This window comes from Melospiza melodia, chromosome 19, assembly GCF_035770615.1.
Source record: "Melospiza melodia melodia isolate bMelMel2 chromosome 19, bMelMel2.pri, whole genome shotgun sequence".
Taxonomy (NCBI): Eukaryota; Metazoa; Chordata; class Aves; order Passeriformes; family Passerellidae; genus Melospiza; species Melospiza melodia.
This window is the reverse complement of record NC_086212.1, coordinates 3,492,596-3,513,057: the sequence shown is the minus strand read 5'-3', so window position 1 is coordinate 3,513,057 and position 20,462 is coordinate 3,492,596.

Sequence of the window (20,462 nt, the reverse complement as noted above, 5' to 3'; positions counted from 1 at the left end):
CTCCCCAGCGCTCCCCGCACCAACCCTGGACGGGGCACCGGGAGGGGACACGGCTCCCCGGTGCTCCCCATCACGGAATTGTGCACAGGGAAGAGCACAGCTCCCCGGTGCTCCCATCATGGAATGGGGCACAGGGAAGAGCACAGCTCCCCGGTGCTCCCCGCTCCATCCTGGGACAGGCGCCGGGAGGGCACGATGCTCCCAGTGCTCCCCAGGACTCCCTTCTCCAGGCCACATGGAGGGGCTCCAGAGGGACATGGGGCTCCCCAGTGCTCCCCATGCCTGCCCACGAGGGACACAACTCTCCTCTCCTCCCTGGGATGGGGCACAGGGAGGGACACAGGGCTCCCCACTGTATCCAAGGACAGGCACCTGGAGGGCCCAAAGCTCCTTAGCTCTCCCCATTCCAAACTGGGATAGGGCAAGAGGAGAGACACAGCGCTGGCCTGGATGGAGCATGGGGAGAGACCAAGTCAGCAGGGCCCCGCTGCTCCATGGGGCTCTGGAAAAGCCTGGTTCTCCCCTCACCATCCTGGGATGGGGCACCAGCAGGGACACAGCTCCCCAGAGCTCCCCAGTGATCTCCAGTATAATATTCCCCAACGCTCCCCAGTGATCCCCAGTGATCCCCAGTGATCCCCAGTACTCCCCAACACTCCCCAGAGATCTCCAGAGCTCTGCAGAGCTCCTCAGTGATCTTCAGTGCTCCCCAGAGCTCCCCAGTGCTCTCCAGAGTTTCCCAGTGCCCCCCAGTGCTCTCCAGAGTTCCCCAGTGCTCCCCAGAGCTCCTCAGTGTTCCCCAGTGCTCCCCAGCGCTCCCCAGTGCTCTCCAGAGCTTCCCAGTACTCTCCAGTTTTCCCCAGTGCTCCCCAATGCTCCTCAATGATCCCCAGTGCTCCCCAGAGCTCCTCAGTGTTCCTCAGTGCTCCCCAGTACTCTTTGTTCTGGCCTGACACAAGGCACCAGGAGGACCTGGTGCTTCCCAGTGCTCCCACTCCATCCTAGGACCGGCCTGGGGAGGGACACAGGCCCTTATTTGCTCATCCCCAGTCTGGCCCTGGACATTTTGGGTGTCCCTGTGCTGGGCTGTCACAGCAGGAGCAGTGGGAGCTGACACAGAGCTGTGGCTCACCCCAGCAGCCACAGCCAGGGCAGGAACCTCCCAAGAGTCCCGACGGGTTAAACAGGAGCCAGGCAGGGGGAGATGGTGTCTGCAGACATTCAGACCAGTCTGCATTGCTTTTTCCTTACTTGCCCTGGATATTGAAAACAGGAATATTTTTACTTTCTTGGCAGATACCCATTTTTACTGCATTAATTAGGAGTAGAAAATACCTCCAGGAGCAGCAAACCACTCTTGGCACATCCCCTCTGCCCCTTGCAGAGTGCTTGTAGCAGCTCCAGGAGCCTCTGGGACAGGACTACTGAGGTCTCAGCCCCTCTGGAAAGCACAGGGGTTTGTCAGAATTCTGTAACATTTCTGGCTGGCTGGGAAGGGGGTGGAGAGAAGCTCTGGGCACCTGGGGCAGGGGGGCTGCAGCATGTGCTGCTCAGTACAGCCCTTCCTGGCCAGGGGCTGCGGCCAGCCCTGAGCGTCAGCCTCACACGGAGGAGAAAAATGCTCCCTGGGCTCCCTCCCACGCAGTAGCAGCTGTGGAATTTCTTGAGGTTGCAGCAGAGGAAACCCTGAAGGTTATTTCTTTGCAAAACAGACTCTTTACATATTCCTGATTTTCTCTTTGCTAAAATGTCCAGGGTTTAAGTGACACTTTGCCTTTGCAGTACAGTGCTGCTCACTGTGGCAAGCACTTCTACATCACCCCAAGGGTATTTCCCTCTGATCCCACCCCCTGTCCAGCCCCACTCTGGCTGCCAGTGCCTCTCGGTTTGGGAACAGCGAGGGGAATTTGGTTATTCAGTCCCCAAGTGCACACAGAGCTCATTCCCCCTGAGCTGCATGCCCTGGGAGCACTCACTTTATTTTCCAGCCAGGCAGCTGCAATCAGCAATTTGTCCAGCTTTTTTTCATTCCCAAGAGCTGCTTTTGATAATTCCAGCCTCTAAGGGCCCATTCCCTTCTGAGCCAGCAGTGGGATCACTAAATCTCTCTCTCAGTGCAGCAGAACTCAGTGCTCCCTTTGGGTTGTTCCCTTTCATTTCTCAGCTCTGTGCCCCGAGGCACGGATGCTGATAAGCACGGCCTGGATGCATGGAAGCCATCCAGATGGTTCCAACCTTTCCCTGTCCTGCTGCTGGGATGGAGAAAGCACCATGGTCCTTGGATCCAGGTCACAGCACTCTGACTTCATGTCCTTTGGGAAAACAGCCTCACCCTGTGAGTGCAGCGAGGCCAAGGCTCAGTGACCACAGCAGAGAGCACATCCCCAGCCACCACTTCTGCCCTGCTTCATCAATTAATATTCCTATGACACAGCAATTAATATTCCTATGACACAGCAATTAATATTCCTATGACACAGCAATTAATATTCCTATAACACAGCAATGAATATTCCTATGACAACTTATGTGGGATAGAGACCCCAAGCAAGTACTGGAGGTGTTGTCTTCTAATGGAAACAAGGAATCCAAAGTGCCCTTGAGACCCTGGTCCCAAACTGGGAGGCTCATCCTGAGCAGGGGGTCCATCAGGAGGGTTCAAATAGGGCTGGTAAAGAACTGGGGGCTTGGCTCCAGGTTTAATCAAAGACAGGAACCATTTGCTGGCTCCTCTGCACAGCTGGGCCTGGCAAGAGCTGTGGCTGAGAAATTGGGACATGCCAGGATGCTCTTGGAGTGCCCCCCCCCAAGCAGAGGCGCTGCTGTTTTGGGGTTTTCCCGCAGGCTTGGCTCCTCCAGGCTTCCCCACTTCTTTTTATCCCTTTCCTGTCGCAGGGCTCACTGTGAGCACCAGGAGCCCGGCACACAGAGTGGTCCCAGCTCAATTTGACCCTCCCAAGACACCATGAGGATAATTCCGTGCCGTGGAGCTGCAGGACAGGCGCTGGGCTGGGATGGGCTGGGATGGGATGGGAGGGCGGAGGCTCCGGCCGGGGCTGGCCCGCAGGAGTCAGTGAGTGAGTGAGTGAGCCGCAGCTTCCAGGCATGCCAGCGGCGTTCGTCAGGGCTCCTGTAAAAGCGAGCAGGCGGGGGAGGGAGTTGCTTGAAAAATTGCTATTCACAGAAATAGAAACTTCCCGCAGAAACACGCGTGCGTCGGTGACAAAAGCCCAGCTGGGAATTTCTCCTGGCAGCAGGAGCAGTGGGAGGGAAAGGGGTTGGGGAGTGCAGGAGGCTGAGGTGCAGGACTGGGGGTGCTGCCAGGGCCCTGACCTCGACCCTGAGGGGAATTGCTGCTTTTTAGCTGGAAAAAGCATCTCTTGGCTCTATTATCCTCCAAACGGTCCCCAGGAGCAGGACTGGCAGTGTGGCAGTGATGGGCTCTGTGCCCCCCACTCTGAGCCATCCCCTCCAGCTGAGCTTCCTCCGTGCCTGTTGGGATCCTGCACAGAGTGCAGAGACCCTGGCACAGGGTGCCCAGAGCAGCAGGGGCTACCCCTGGATCCCTGGAAGTGCCCCAGGCCAGCTTGGACAGGGCTTGGAGCAACCTGGGATAGAGGAAAGTGTCCCGCCCATGGCAGGGGGTGGGATGGGATGAGTTTTAAGCTCCTTCCAACCCAGACCATTCTGGGATTCTGGGATTCCACACTTCCCCAGCTGATTTCATGGCAGGTTTCAGCCATCCTGGCATTTTCTCTGCCTATTCTCTCCAGCCCCCTGAACCCTGCCGTTTAGCAGCTATTATTAGTCCCATTTCTTGGCATAGCCAGGAGCTGTGTCAAAGCCCACCAGTCTATTTATAGAGTGCTGCGAGCTGGTTTGTTACTTGTGTTAATTGAATTAATCCCTTCTGAAGAAAAGAAAAGACTTGAAGAGCTCAAGTTCAGTCTCTGGAACAACATTCCCAAACTGTGGGGATCCAGGCAGCATCTCAGGTTGCTGGACACCCTGACAATCCTGAGCCCTCAGCACCAGGGAAGGGCTGCTGAGCTCAGTGTTCCAGCAATTCATGGAAGGGCATGATACCAAACCTGCCCTGCAGGACTGAGACTCGTGAAACCCTGCAAAGGATGGAAGGGAAATAGCTTTTATTATCTAGTTAGATTTTAGTCTAGATATTAACAGATTTAGATATGCAGTATGTACTTAACAGATGGGTTCATCCGTCACTATACAGGAAACGCAGCAAAAAAAATGTGATTCTGAAGTACCTGACTTTAGAATCACTGAGATCTTCAAGTCCTTTAGAGTGTTTCTGTCTGCTTTGGGGCATAATTTGTCCATACAAAGTTTCTTCCACCTCATGCAGGCTCTTCCCTTATGTATTCCTGTAAGATAGCCACAATCAGCTGGGCTTTCACAGTGGGAAAATGCTCATGCCACTGCATGGCAGCTCATATGTTATCAGGGCAGGATCATTTAATCAAGGAACAAGAGACTGCATGGCAAAAAGCAGCACCCACAAGCTAAAATGATTTCAGAAAGGCAAAAGTTGTTGCACATTAATGCCCAGTCACTACCTCCTGCAGCTTTGGCTCTCTGATGCTCTTAATACCAAGTGGTATCAGTAGCAGGGGTGTCAATCAGATAATGGACATAAATTATTAATAAAATCAGCACATGAGCTGCAGAATGTAAAATCCACCATCATACTTGCAGTTCAGGGCCTTTTTTTTGTTTAATTCACAGCTTGCAAAGGAAAATGCTGTTTCCTTCCTGCCTGGCACTGGGAATAAGCATCTCTTGGACTGCAGAATTGGTGGGATACACTGCCCATGAATCTGGATTCTGCAGCTCTCCTGGGGTTTTGTAACTCAACAGGTAGAGCTTTGATAAATGTCACTTCTCTCTGCTGCTGCCACCTCTCTCTGATGGCCTGTCAACACCACCAAGGCTGTGGACACCCCATCCTGAGAAATGTCCAAGGCCAGCTTGGATGGAGCTTGGAGCAGCCTGGTCTGGTGGAAGGTGTCCCTGCCTGTGGCAGGAGGGTTGAACTGGGTGAATTTTAAGGTGCCTTCCAACCCAAGCCATTCTATGATTTATGATTCCAAGAGGTTGTCTGGGGCACAAGGACACCTTGATGGATGTGATTTCTTTCCTTGACTCAGAGGACATTGCAGGAAGAGCTTTCTGTGCTGAGCCCATAAGAGAGGCACAGGAGGGATGGAAGAGACGTACCCCAGGAAAAGGCTGTGTTTGAAGCCTGAGGGATGCTTCCCCACTTCTAGCTGGAAAGCCACCTTCAGCATCAGGGTTTTGAGCTCAGTGCATCCTCCTGTGGGGCTGCACCTTCCCTGCAAGGCCCCATCCCCGCGGGGCGCTCCTGCCAAGGGCTGGGTTACAGCCCCACGCTCCGGGGACCTTCCCCTTCCCAGGAGCGGGGCCAGGGCCATCTCCGGGCCGAGACCCAGCTCCGCTCCCCGGGAAGAGCTGCAGGATCCCCCGCTGTCGGCAGATGCCAGCAAAGAGCCGCAAAGAGCCGCTGTGCGGCCCCCGGCGCTGCCGCGGGCTGGGGGAGCCGGGGACCCCTCCCTGGGCACTGGGCACCTTCTGTCCCCTCCCCACTGTCCGGGTGCGTGCTGCCTGCCGAGGGACGGAGCTTTGTGGGGATCTGGGGGGTTTGCCTCCAGCTGAGAACCCCCCAGGCTCAGCTCACGGATTGCAGCATCTGCGGCTGCTGCGGAACTGGCGGCACAAGCAGAGGAACGGGACGGGGTGACCCTCTGGCCTTGTCACCGCTTCGTGCCACACGGGACAGGGGACACGCTGCCCGCTCAGCCCGCTGGCTTTGAGAGTCACTGACTGCTTTGGGGTGGAAGGGACCTTCAAAACCACCTAATCCAACCCCTCTGCCATAGAAGGGACACCTTTGTTAAACCAAGCTGCTGAAGCCCCATCCAAGCTGGCCCTGATGTCCCAACTCTGGGGCATCCACGACTTCTCTGGGAAACCCTGTCCCGTGTCTCAGTACCGCCGCTGTACCAATATTCCCTCTTTATCTGGGCTAAGAGGGCACTGGGGAGGAATCCTCACCTCTCCTCACTGCACAGTTATTTTGGGCTCTGGGTCGGCCCCAGCGCCGTTTTTGGGGGGCGGTGTCCAACAGGATCCTCCCCCAGGCCCTGACTTTCTGCTCAGCACCCAGGGCACAAACCCCACCCTCCTCTCAACCCACCCTCCCCTTCCTCACCCGATTCCTCTCCTAAAGGCTTGGGAGGCGCCTCCTGCTCCCTCCCAGCTTGGCAGGCGTGTGTGACGCCCCTGCTCCACAACAAGAGCTATTTTTATCTTTAAAATATTCACTCTCCCCCAGCTCAGCCTCGTGCACTCCCCGTGTCCCCAGTTCCTGGCTGGGTCCCCGCTGCAGCTGGGATCAGGCTCTGCTTGTGTCCCCAGGCACCCTGCAGCTGAGGGGGATGCAGGAGGAGCCATCCATTGCCCCATAAAAAGCTCTTTTTCCAGCCTGACAAGTAGCTGGAACTTGTTTTATAGGAGGATGTTCACATACATATATGGTTCCTGCTATTTCCCCTTCCCTCCCTTCTATTTTCCCCTTCCTCGTGGTCTTCTCATGTCTCTCAGTTGAGCTCAGGGCTGCCCAGGAGAGCAGTGCTGGCAGCTTTGCCAGGTCTTTTTGATGGTCAGGGAAGGGTGCTGGAGCTGGAAAAGCCTCAGTTTCTTGGATTTGGGTTCCAGGAAGGGTCTGTGATCACTCTCCATCCTCTCCTGAGCTGCTGGACCTCACATGCCTTGAGGGAGCCCAGCACTGTCCCAAGCCCTGGGGACACACTGCCCATTTCAGTGCTGCTTTGTGGGGCACCCTAAACCAAACAGCAGGGCAGCAGCTCGAACCCACAAGGCTCCAGGAAGGCTGAGCAGGAGGATACCTCAGTATTCCAGGGTGGATGCTCCAGGCATGATCCTCAGGGGGCTTTTGCAGGGGCTGGAGGGGCTGCAGAAAGGGAATGGGGGTGCATCATCCCTACAGTGAGCTCCCCATCCCGCCCATGGCATCTCCCCTGGCATGAGGGGATGGCACGGAGGCAGCAGTGACCCGCCCAGGGGAAGGACACCCGTGACCATCCCCCCTGCCCCAGGCTGGCCCCCTCTCACCTCTGCTCCAGCCCTTTGCTCCTCTCCAAAGGGAGGTTTTAATTTCCCCTCTTGGCTGGCGAAACCCTATCCCGAGCAATTCCCCAGCCGTTCCTCCCAATGGCAGTAACTACATCATTACTTTGATATTAATAGAATTCATATGGCCTGCAGAAGATAATTGAAATTAACCTCGTGGTGAGGGAGAGCCGAGGGGCCGGGAGCTGAGCTGGGAGAGGGCAGGGGGTGAGCCCTGACCCCTGGGTGGTTCCCGGCCTCCAGAGTGGGTCCTGGGGCCAGCAGTGCCCACAGGGATGAAGCACTGACTGTGGTTGGTACAAAACTGGGGAGCAGGGTGGATGTCCATCCTGCTGCCCATCAAACTGTGAGGATGCCCAGCCAGCCCTGTCCTGGCTACCAAACCTTTGGCTCTCTCACTGTCCCCTGCCTTGTCCCATCTCCATGCAATAACCCCCAGCAGCATCTCCATTGCCATTCTTTCTGGGACCAAAAAAGAGGGGGGGAAAAAAGGTTCATTATGTGCAAAAGCACAAAGGCAGAGCGAGTGGCTGTCACAGGCCATGCCACTGCCTGGCAGGACCCTGAGGGAGCCATCCCACCTCGCCTCCAGCCCTGTCCCTGTGCTCCCACCCCACCTGCTCCCCGTCAGATGGGAGGTGACCCCCACAAAGGCCTGGCCGCGTCTGCCCCCTCGGGCTTTGCCCTGACACGTGTCACCTTAACCTCTTCCTTGGGACCAGCTGCTGCCAGGGGAGCCTCCTTTGTGGCCCCGGCGAGCGGCAGACGAGTCTCCCTCCGAGTCTCCCTCCCCATCTGGCCGGCGAGGCCTCGTCTGTTGGAGACCCCCTGCCCCGGCTGCTAACGGCATTAACCCTGCCCTGCCCCGCTGCCACCCCTCAACTGTCACCGAGAGCCCCAGGTGCCCAGGCTGGGACAGACTGCATCCCACAGGGGGTCATCGCACCCGCACCCACCCCTGGCACCTCACCGGGCATCCCTGGCTGCACCTCACCGGGCATCACTGCCTGAGGGTACCCCGGGCATCCCTTCCTGTACCTCACCAGGCATCCCTGCCTGAGGGTACCCCGGGCATCCCTTCCTGCACCTCACCGGGCATCCCTGCCTGAGGGCACCCCGGGCATCCCTTCCTGCACCTCTGCCCCTGCCCGAGGGTACCCCGGGCATCCCTTCCTGCACCTCACCAGGCATCCCTGCCTGAGGGTACCCCGGGCATCCCTTCCTGCACCTCACCGGGCATCACTGCCTGAGGGTACCCCGGGCATCCCTTCCTGTACCTCTGCCCCTTCCTGAGGGCACCCCGGGCATCCCTTCCTGCACCTCTGCCCCTTCCTGAGGGCACCCCGGGCATCCCTTCCTGCACCTCACCGGGCATCCCTGCCTGAGGGTACCCCGGGCATCCCTTCCTGCACCTCTGCCCATCCCTGAGGGCACCCCGGGCATCCCTTCCTGCACCTCTGCCCCTGCCCGAGGGTACCCCGGGCATCCCTGCCTGCACCTCCAGCCTCCTCTGTCTGCACGGATCGGGCAGGACAAGGCAGGATGAGGAATTTGCCTCCAGGGGCTTCAGAAATTCCCGCACACCTGTGACTGCAGGTGGGGAGAGTCCAGCCCCGGGGCTCAGGACCCGCACAGGGGCTCCATCCCAACCCCCACCACTGACCCACATCTCTCTGCCCCTTGCTGGGTCCAGCATGAGCTGCCATGGGGACTGAGGGATGCTGCAGTACCCGGGGGTGCCCGGCAAGCAGGGGATTATCGGGGATGGGGTGTGAGGAGCGGCAGGGTCAGGCCCTGCAGCATGAAGGAACAGCAGAGTAGGTGAGGGAACAGGAGAGTGGCAGGATGGATTTGCCTCCAGGCTCTTCAGAAATTCCTGCACACCTGTGACTGCAGGTGGGGCCAGTCGAGCCCCGGGGCTCAGGACCAGCACAGGGGCTCCATCCCAACCCCAACCACCGAACCCCATCTCTCTGCCCCTTGTTGGGTCCAGCATGAGCTGCCATGGGGAGTGAGAGATGTACCTGGAGTGCCCGGCAAGCAGGGGACTATCGTGGATGGGTGTGAGGGGCACCAGGGTCATCCTGCAGCATGAAGGAACAGCAGAATAGGTGAAGGAACAGGAGAGTGGCGGGATGGATTGGGTGAAGGAGCCGAGGCAGAGGCTGGCATGCCCTGGCTGCCCTCTCAGCCAAGTCCCCGGGCCAGGACAAGGCAGGCAAGGCTCCCCCTCCGCCCTTCCCTCCCTCCCTCCCTGCCCAGCCATCCCCCAGGAGTTCTTATCTGCCGCTAATGCTTCACAGCAGCCGCCCTCCCCAAAGCTTGTGGGCTTGGCAAGATGCTCCGAGACTGCATTTGCTCCAAATGGATTGTATCAAGGGGAGAACAAAGCACTGGAGAGTTTTCAAAGCGGACTTGTGATCGCACAGGCGGCTGGTCCCTCTGGTGGCACCTCACAGGGGACACTCCAGGGCCCAGGCTCTGTCCCAAAGCCCACAGGCAGTGGCTGCTGCCCCTCAGCTCAGTGTCCCAGCCCTGGCTCTGCCGTCCCCGGTGCTGCCCGGGCAGGGGCCATTCAACAAGTGCTGGCCAGAAGACAATGGCTCCATTTTCACCAAAAAATGTTCTGCTGTCAAAATCTGGCCTTGCTCCAGCTGCAAATGAAAAAATTAGGTTGGTTTTTGTTGGTTTTTCTTTTCTTTCCTGCTGCAGAGTTTCTTGGAAAGCTGGTATGGGGCAGGCACTGGAGCACACACTGACCTTGGCACCATGCCCTTGCCCACTTGTCTCCCCATCCCTGGTGCAGGAAGCTCCAGCCAGAGCAGCTGGCAGAGCTGATTTTTTTTCTCTAACACCCTCAAGAGCTTGAGGAGAAAAAGGGAAATATTCTGTCCTGTGTTGATGTGAGCATAAATTGCAATCATTGTCAGGAGTGTAGAGCTTCCCCTGCCCAGCCTGGGCTCTGAGCCCTTTGGAAGGGGATACAGGTGATGGCAGGACTGACCCATGAACCAAGGGGTGCTCCATGCTCATGGGAAGGTGTCCCAAGGAAGCACTGTCACACAGGAAACCTTGTCAGGAAGGGCTAGAGCAGAAGGAACCAAGGAATGAGAGCAGAAAGTCATGTTGGCTTGGCTTTCCCTCAGATCCTCAGAAAAGGTGGTGTCAGCAGTGAGTCAGCTCCTGGAGGTATGTGAAATCATAATTGAAGAATGTTGAGAAAACAGCAAAATCCCACAGAAAAAAAAAATTGTGGGGGAAAAATATCCCAAAAAACCTTCAAGTAAAAGCAAGTGTGGATCCTGGAGCCTCAGTGCTGGGCAGATTGATGAAAGAGAAGGGCTTCAGCGACTGGACACATTTCAGGGAGCAAAGGGGCAACTGCAGGATTGCATCAGGGATGGGGAAGAAGGAAAAGCCAGCCCTGGGGCAGTGTCTCTCTGCTGTGGGACAGTCACAGGGCACCACATGGCCCCACAGGAGATCCCAGAGGCTGTCCCAAAGCATTCCCAGCCTGTGGGAAGTGTCACAGGCATGAGAGCTCCTCTGGACAAGGGTCACAGAGACTCTGGGGAAACCATTGAGGCTGCCCAAGGCCAGGCTCTGTGAGTGTGACTGTCACATCATGAGGGACACAATCATCTGTGCCACTTTAGCAGGAGGGACAGGGCAGGGGCAGGGCCAGGAGGCTCCAACATCCCCATGGCCACAGCAAGAGGGACTCAGAGCAGGCAAGGAGCCTTCTGCAGAAGGCATGGGGTGCTTCACTGGGAGACAGAGGGAAAAGAGGGGGGAAATCAAGCAAAATGTCACAAATTCAGAAGGAAAAGGAAGTCTGTGGGTCCTGTGGGGAGATGCTGAGAGGGGAAAAGAAGCTCAGGGGGAACAGTCCTGGATGGTGGAATTGGGGAGAGGGATCCTGCCCATTGCTGCTGGGGATCAAAACCAACTCCAGCCTTCCAGCCCTCCGGGAAAGGCCCCAACACCTGGCCAGGGAGAGGAGCTGGGATCAAAAGCTGGGATGTCCAGTCCTGGTGAAAATGCAGGGGAACAACAGAGCCAAACTCCAAGCAGCAGAGAAATGGCAGCAGAGTGAACTCTGACAGGGTGTCCATGTAAACAGGGCTGTGAAACCTTCCCCTGCACACTGGAGAGAGCCTCAGCGTAGGGAAAAGCCAGATGGAAACTCCACATAAACCCAGCCCATGTGGGTAGCACAGGTACCAGCAGGGCCTCAGGCTCCTGCCCCATCACAGCAGCACCACGAGCTGCATCAGGGATCAGGGCACAGCTGGGGCTGGGAATTCCTCCATGCAGACACAACCTCCTCCCCTGCCCTCTGAGACAGCACCTCATGCCTGTGTGTCCCCATGGGAGTGAGAGCTGGCCACCAAACCGTGGCTGAAGAGACCCAGGTGGGAACAGGGAGCCAAACAAGTGGGAAACAGCAAGAAAAAAATGTTATTTTGTTATAATAGATAAATCAAACAATCCACCTCGTTCAGTGTAGCCTTCAAAGTGTGTGCGCTGCGTCAGACAAAAACAATGGCAGTAAGGGATGTGTCACAGCAGGAATGGCTGTGTCACAGGGGCTGCCAGCCCTCACCACAGGTAGGAGGAGCACCACAACCTGCACTGCCCAAGGTGAAGGCACTGCAGTGGTGATGCTGCACTGTCACAGCTGCCATTGAGGGATGCTGCTCCAGAGGCCTGACAATTCCCTGTGCTCCCCTGTGCAGGTGGGCACTGCCCACAGCTCTGGGAAGGAGCAGAGCCCCTGGCACAGCTGGGCTGAGCTTTGCTTTGCTGCTGGGTCCTTGCTGGGCTCCCAAGAGCTAACAGCAATGAGGAAACTTTGGGACAGGGAGTCAGGGATGTCCTTCCCTGGTGGCTGGAGGCCTGGTGTCACCATCTGTGCAGCTGCAGATGTCCCCCCCAAACTGTCCTGGCCCCACAGAGCTCTTTGCCCTTGACAGGGAGGATGAACAAAGAGATTTTGCATAATCCCCCATGATCTGCATAATGCACGGCCCTAAACCTGCTGCTCTTACCCACCACAGTGCAAGGAGCCACTGGACCTTCCTTTCTCTTCTCAGCCTAATTCCTCTTCCTGGTGATGTACCACTGCCAGGAGTGAAATCCTGCACTGAGCAGCTCTGCAGGTGTGGGTACCCACAGCCCAGTGTGTTTGGGGTGCTGCTGGAGGCACCCACATCCCAACAGGAAGGTTTGCTCCAGCTGGGGAGAGAAAAAAACATGGAAGTGTGCAGAGATATTTTCACAGGAACACTTTGAGGGTGCTCATGGCCCATCCTGAAAGGTCTCCACCTCCGCTCACCCATCACCTCCATCTCGCCCCCAGGGAAGGAAAACCCTGCTGGAGTTCAGGCGCTGAACTTTAGCTGGAGCTGAGCACTTCTGAGCCACAAAATCCTGCTGCCTTGAGCAAGGAAAGAAATCCTCTCTGGGTGATGGCTGATTTTGCCTAAAAATACAAAAGCAAAGCAAAAAGTAAGGCCCAGCAGTCCCTACCGCCAGTGGCAGTGGGGCAGTGCCTGGATGTGTTTGCAGGGCTGGGAATGGCACATCCAGCACAGCCCTTTCCCTCAGTGACACTGTGACAGATACACCATACAGTGGTGCCACATGGAAGTGGCCAGGCACAAAATCACCAGAAATGACCTCCAAGGAAGAGTCCATCCAGTTGGGAATCACCTTGGGATTCTCCCAAGCTCCTGCTCACCACAGAATGGGCACGAGCAGAGCCGGCAACATCTCAGCATCTCCAATAACACCACCCATAGGCTCCAAAATGTTGGGGAAAAAATAAATATAGCTCAAAGGAGACTTAGAGATCGAAGGGAAATGGCCATTAGCAACCCTCCATCTGCAGTAGGAGCCAGCCATGTCCGGCACTCCGCATCTAATGGGTTTTTAATATTCTCGTGGCACGCACTGGGGTAGAGATGGGAAGAGACACTTGGAGGTCTTGCATGAGCACCAGTACTCGGGGGGCTGCTCACAGAGTTCAGGCTCATCCTTTCCCTGCCAGCTGCCTCAGAGATGTAGATGTTTCAATTATTCTGTCAAGCTGCATATTCCAAATTGAGGCCAGAGAAGTGTCTCTGTCTTATATAGAAAGAAAGGAAAAAAATATATCCCTAAAAGGAAAAGAAATGAACTCAGAAATTAATAAGGCTGATTGACAATGCTGCTTTGGAAACTCTGGTACCATATGGCATCCTTGAATGGCTGCAGTGCTGTTAGGATGGAGCTGACCAGCTGGAGAGTTACTGTGGGTTGTTTGTAATTGTAATAATGGATATCAGATGGCTGGTGTGGAGCAGTTTATAAATGAGAACAGACAATGAGCCGCACTGTTTGTCAGGAAATCATTGCTGATATGGGCTTTGTGCTCCCCACCACTCCCGGGTGGAGCTGGCTGCTCCCAGGGCACCCTGGGCTGCCCTGGCTCTGGCTCTGGCCAGGAAAGGCACAGTGCTGGGGCAGGTACTGATCGCTGACCCACCAGGGTGGTCCAGCCAGGACTCCCAAAAACACCCCCTCACCCTGCTGGTGCCATGGGCAGAGCCCCAGGTGCCCCTGGGACATGGCAGCAAGGCTGATGTCCTTCTGCTAAAGATGTGGGGTCTCCCTGCAAAGTCAAAGCAAAAGGGACCCAACAGGATCCACCAGTCAGGACCACAGGGCTGCTGGGGGCTCGGATACTGACACTTCCAGATTGGTTTTTGTGCTGAACAGCCGGAAAAATCATGACATTTCAGAATTTGCCAGTTAATGGATTTTTTTTTTTTTTTTAAAGTCAGTAACAGTGAAATTCATTATTTCAATTTCTGCTGATTTCCAACTCCACGGTTGAGCACATAAAGCGAAGCCTGAGTTTGGAACGAAAATGTCACACACTTGTTTCCCTCCTCTTTTCCAAAATGAACTTCCATCCAAATTAACACAGGACATTGCCCAGCTGGAATGTCCCCTTGCTCCAGCTGAAGCCACATGGCCTGGCAGCCTGGGGCAGCGAGGCCCAGCCCAGAGAACCCAGGGCAGGAGAAGGCTGGGAGAGAGGGCTGGGAGAGAAGGCTGCCTTCAAGGCTCAGCTATTACAACTATTGTTAATTCCTGAGTGGTCCTGGATTATTTTTTACCCTAAAAGCTGTTTAAAAAGGATTTTTTTTTTTTACCCCAAAAGCTATTAAAAAAGAAGTGATAACCAAACTGTATTGTGCATATTCCCTCATCACTGAAGCCCTTTGGCAGTGCCAGGTGATGTTACCTGGCAGGACAGGCACATCCACGTGTCCATCCACACTCAAACCCAAGCACAGCTGGGTGGTCCAGCAGGTCTTATTTTGGGATCATCAGGCCCTGGGCAGGGATGGAAGGGTCCTGGCACTGCTGGGCCCCCTCCTGCTCGCCTTCAGGCTGATGGCATCTCTGTGAGGGGGCCAGGGCACGGCAGCAGGCAGAGCTTTCTAGGAAAGCCATCTCCGTGGGAAGGAGGCCAGGCCTGGAGCTGCAGCCAGGGCACGTGCCAAGCGATGGGCAGAGCATCCCCGAGCTGCCATGCCCCTCTGCAGGGCATCTCCGCAGCCTGGAAACGCTCCCACTGCTCCTTCTGGCTGCACAGAGGGACTGCAGGTGCTCAGGGAACCCCCCAGCCTGGACAGCAGCTGCTCTGTGCCCTCCTGGGTTCAGGGGCACAGGGGAGGGTGGGCAGAGGCACAGGAGGTGCAAGGGAACGGCCTGGGGGGATCATATCCAACACATCACCCTCAGCTGAACCCCTCCCTCAGCTCCATCCTTCTCAGCCCTCACTACCTGTAACAGAATGGCTGCTCTCTGGTTTGCCTTGGATAAGAAATTAGATCTCCCATATCTATATATATCTGTATATCTATATCTATATCTATATCTATATCTATATCTATATCTATATCTATATCTATATCTATATCTATATCTATATCTATATCTATACCTATACCTATCTTTATATCTATATCTATATATCTATAGCTATATTCTACATAAACTATGCATTCATATTTAAATGTTTTATATTCTTATATAAGGTTTCTTTCATACTATTCATCTGTAGTATAAAATTATTCCTTGGAAACCCCATGGTGCAGAAATCCTCACACAAAATCCCTGGTGAAGCTGGACACGGGCAGGGCAAAGTGACTGAAGTCCATGGTCAAAATCAGCAGGCAGGAAACCTTTTTCTAATCCATCACCCCTAACCAAGCTCTGTGGTTAATTCCCTGAAGAAATATGGAGTCATGCTCCCTGCCAGTTCTGAAAACATCCGTGTTTATATGGGGCATGGCTCCTCCTCAAAAGTCCTGTATTTCTTTTTTCCAGTTCAGAGAGGATTATTTGAGTCTGCCTATTTGCAGCCTTGATTTTTAGGCTTTCACGCAAAATGAAACTTACCAATTCCTTTTAATAGCAGAGATTACAGGTCTGTTTTATATATATCAGCTAATACTTAGGAGAAATTGACACCCCATTACCATGCACCAAACATCATAAGTGAGTTTTAATTTATTTGTAAAGGAGGGATGCTGAGGTGTGGTGCAGAGACAAGAGTGGTTTGGACATCCCCTTTTAGAGCTGTACCTGGGAAACATGAGGGCTGATGGCATTCCCCAGACCCACCCATAGTGTCCTGTCCCCATGTCCCCACAGATCTGCCAGTGACCCAATCACATCCTCCCAGATTAGCCTGAAGCTGTCACTCAGTAGAAAAACTCTCCCTCTTTCTCCAGCTCAACTTTGCCTGACCTCGTCAGCAAAGGGAGCTGATTGTAGGAAGGTGTCCTAGGGTGATGTTATGATGCTTGTATCCATTTGTGTGCTCTGTTCATGCTGGATATTCTGTTCTGTGCCATCAAGACTGGCTCTGAAGAGTGAAAGTTTTGTTTTGTTATCAGCCGCTCCCCCACGGCTGGTGGGACAGAGAGGGGGCAGTACATGGTGCTGCTTTTGCTTTTGGCTTGGCTTTTCGCTTTGCTCCTGCTTTGCTCTTGCTTTTTGCTCCTGCTCATTAGTTAGTTTAGCTAAGCAGTCCGAATTTCCCTGGACTGTTTTTCTTTCCCTTTTTTGGGACCACTCAAAGCTGCTCCAGACTGGGACCTGGGAACACCAAGAGTTTGCACCTTGTGGCTGCAGCAGCTGCCCCAGCACAGGAGGGACTGAGAACAGAGTGACCACCCCCAGAGAGACTTTCTGAATTTGTCATCTTTTTCAGGGTGGTGTCATCCAGTATTGTTCATTTTGTGTGCTGGGGGTACTGTGCCTGTTAAATAAACAGGTTCTTTCCACTTCTCTCTGAGGAATCCTTCCCAAACTGGTTGAGGGGAGAGGCTGTGTGGGTTTGCTTTCTGGAGGGGCCCCTTTGGAGGTTTTCTCCTAAATTTGCCCTAAACCAGGACAGCAGTCGGGGAGCAGCCCAGGGCCCTTCCTGCCGGGCTGGGGCTGTCACAGGGCATTGGTGGCATCGCCAGCCCCACTGCCCAGCACTGAGCTCCCGTGCGACACCGGCGGGGCTGGCGGGTTCCTTAGCGCTGCTATCGCCTTTTAAATCACCGCCCCTGCAAGCCCCGACAAGCACTGTCAGCAGTTCCAATGCAAAGAGGATTAGGTTTCAAAAGAAAGAGGTATTCAACAGGAACACGAACACACTCGTTTTTCCAGCACAGCCACTCTGGAAAGGCTGAACACCCCAGGCTGGCTGCAGCCCCTCCCTGGCACCCTAAACTTCGTGTGGTTTCGTGATCTCAGCCTGCCTTGCTGTCACTTTTGGGGTGTCATCTGTTTGATCAGTCCCTGTCTATGGCAGGGCCCCACGGCAGCCAGGCTGGTGTCGTTGCTGGTTTTTGTTTTACGAGGGTGGCAGAGCCTGCCCACATCCTCCCACCCACGCACTGTCACTGGGTTTGCTTTGCCCTGCCTGGCAGGTAATGGCCCCCAAAAGCACTGAAAAGCACCCATGGTGGGTCAGCCCCGTGTCCCCTCACACAGGGTGCAGTGTTTGTGGGATCTCTGTGCTCCTGGAGGGATGGATTTGGGATTCCCGGCTCTGCTCCGAGCCCTGTGCATCCTTGGCCCATCACCATCCCATGTCTCCTTTCTCCCCTTTCATGGGAGGTTGAAAACTCACCAAGAATCTGCTGGAGGAAGTTGAAAATCCAAAGCAGGAGCCAGCTGAGCACCCGGACAGGCACATGGTGGCTGTGGGCATGGACCCTGCACAGCCACGCCACCCCAAAATCCTTTGGGAAAGTGCACCCAGAGCCAGAGGCAGGATTGTGAGGGGATCAGTACCATAGCCAAGAGGGAAGGGTCATCCTGAGCTGGGAGGAGGAGGATGAAAGCACCATGGGATGAAGGTGTGTTAGGAGCAGAGAGCTCAAATAAAATCAACAGGAAATTATGGTAGAAATCATGAGCTGCAAAATGCACCAAAAATTTCTTCTGCTTCAGACAAAAATTCCTTCTGCTTCAGTCATCTACAAAAAATACCCTATTAAAGCCAAAATCAGGGTCCTACCCCAGCCTCTACTCATTTGCTGTTTACTGCCAAACACCTCCACAGTGGCAACTGACTTTTGCTTTGTGGCTGTGGCTGCTCACATCCTGTTGCTGGAAAATGATAAAAAAATGTTTAAAAATAACACAGCAAACCCCAAAAACTGCTGGGTGCTCACAGGAGGATGGGCATGGCCACAATGGACGAGCAGCAGAAGCCCCAAGCATCCCCAGGCAGGGGCTGGGGTGGTGATTTGCAGAACCATCACTCCTTGGCGATGGGATTTCCCCACAGGGGCAGGTCTGGCTGGAAGGGGGGCACAGCAGCCAAGCTGGTGGCAGTGCTGCCACCCAAGGAGCACCACGGGACTGCCCTTCTGCCTCCCCAGGGCCCCTGTGGGCCAGGGACTGCTCCGAGCATCCCCAAAGCTCCGTCCCCAGCCCATCTGCCGCCCCAGCCCCGCTCCCCGCCTGCGACTCGGGGAGGCTCCCGCTCCTCATTAGAGGTCGCAGCCCCTGAGCAAAGATTAATCTGGCACTTGTGCGAATTTATCTGCCTGAAAAGAGAGGGACTGGCTCTGACCTCGCAGTCTGGAGACTGGTGGGGACTTTACTGTCCCCTGAGCTGTCAAGCCAATTCCCTGCAGTGCCAAGCTGTTGTTCTTGGCATCTGCTAGGCAGAAAGGCTGTGAAACACCCCAAATATCTGTTTGTTTTAAAAGGTAAATATTAATTTCAGGATGCTGTTTACATAAGCAGACTCTTGCAGCTTGAACTCACTGCCTTTTGCTGGTGTCACATGGCATTAGTGTGTATTTAACATTTATTTAACTCTCCTTGGCCCTGCTTTTGCCAGATGGCAGGCAGCCTGCACGGCCAGGCAGGGCTCAGCTCAGGGCTGCTCTGAGCGTGACAAGGGGCTGGGTTGAGGCTGCAAATTTAAAAGTTTGAGCAGTTTTGTGGCTGCAGGTTCCTGAATGACACCAAAACACACTGTGGGTTTGTGTCCCCAAGGCTGGGTGGTGTCCCTGCCTCCAGACACCAAAAGCAAGGCAACCAGGGAATCATCCTCTGACAAGTCCAAACCTGTGTGAGGGCTCTTGCCAGGCACTGCAGTCTGATCAGCTTGGCCTGATCCTGCCTGGCACTGATCTCCCTTTACTCCCTTGGGAGCAGATCTGTGGATCCCAGCAGCCATCCCAGTCTGCTTGCACTGGCTGGGACACCCAGAGCTGAAACCCTGAGCTGCACAAGCTGGGGGGTGCCTGGCCAGCTGGTGACATGGACAAGTTGATCACATCACAGAGGAGCTGATGACATGGCACAGGAGTGGATACCATGGCACAGGAGCTGCTGGCTGGCACCTGGGGTGCTGAGCAGTGAGTTTGCTCTGGGGTGCTGAGCAGTGAGTTTGTTCCTGGGATCCTGAGCAGTGAGTTTGCTCTGGGATGCTGAGCAGTGAGTTTGCTCTGGGGTGCTGAGCAGTGAGTTTGCTCTGGGGTGCTGAGCAGTGAGTTTGCTCCTGGCATCCTGAGCAGTGAGTTTGCTTCAGGGGTGCTGAGCAGTGAGTTTGCTCTGGGGTGCTGAGCAGTGAGTTTGCTCTGGGATCCTGAGCAGTGAGTTTGCTCTGGGGTGCTGAGCAGTGAGTTTGCTCTGGGGTGCTGAGCAGTGAGTTTGCTCTGGGATCCTGAGCAGTGAGTTTGCTCTGGGGTGCTGAGCAGTGAGTTTGCTCCTGGGATCCTGAGCAGTGAGTTTGCTCCAGGGGTCCTGAGCAGTGAGTTTGCTCTGGGGTGCTGAGCAGTGAGTTTGCTCTGGGATCCTGAGCAGTGAGTTTGCTCTGGGGTGCTGAGCAGTGAGTTTGCTCTGGGGTGCTGAGCAGTGAGTTTGCTCCTGGGATTCTGAGCAGTGAGTTTGCTCTGGGGTCCTGAGCAGTGAGTTTGTTCCTGGGGTCCTGAGCAGTGAGTTTGCTCCTGGGGTGCTGAGCAGTGAGTTTGCTCTGGGGTGCTGAGCAGTGAGTTTGCTCTGTGATCCTGAGCAGTGAGTTTGCTCTGGGGTGCTGAGCAGTGAGTTTGCTCTGGGGTCCCGAGCAGTGAGTTTGCTCCTCTCAGTGAGATGCTGAGAGATCTCACAGTCATGCACAGCCCTGATGCACAGCTGCGACTGCTGAGTGCTCACACGTCCCTTTTCTGCCTCTCCAGTCACTCACTCTCCCAGCACAGGGCATTTTTTTGGGTAATGCAGCACTGACAGTGTCACTGCTTTCTCAAACAATGAAGAAATACAGCCAGATGGCCTCTGGAAAACAAATAAGATATTCAAAACAGTATCAGCCTCTTTATGGCTGCAGCAGGCACCCATCAGCTTGGATATACAAACGAGGAAGATCTGAGATGTTTTCAGGGACAGGATTACAGCTTTTGAGCTGGGCTGGACACCCTCATGCTCAAACATTGGTGTTTGAAGAAAGGGACCAGCATGATAAACAATGTCCCAAGATTTTATCACAGAATTATTGCCTGTTTGGGCTCGACAGCCGCTGTGTGCTCTGCTCTGCCTCCCACCTGCTGGACAGGTCTCATCCCAGCCATCCCCTCCTCCTGAAGTTTTTGCTCAATGAGATCCCATCCCCTCCCCCTGGACACACTGCCTGTCCTGGCAGTGCTGACCACTCCCACTGTGCCAGCAGAAGCACTGACCAGCCACCAGCACTGACC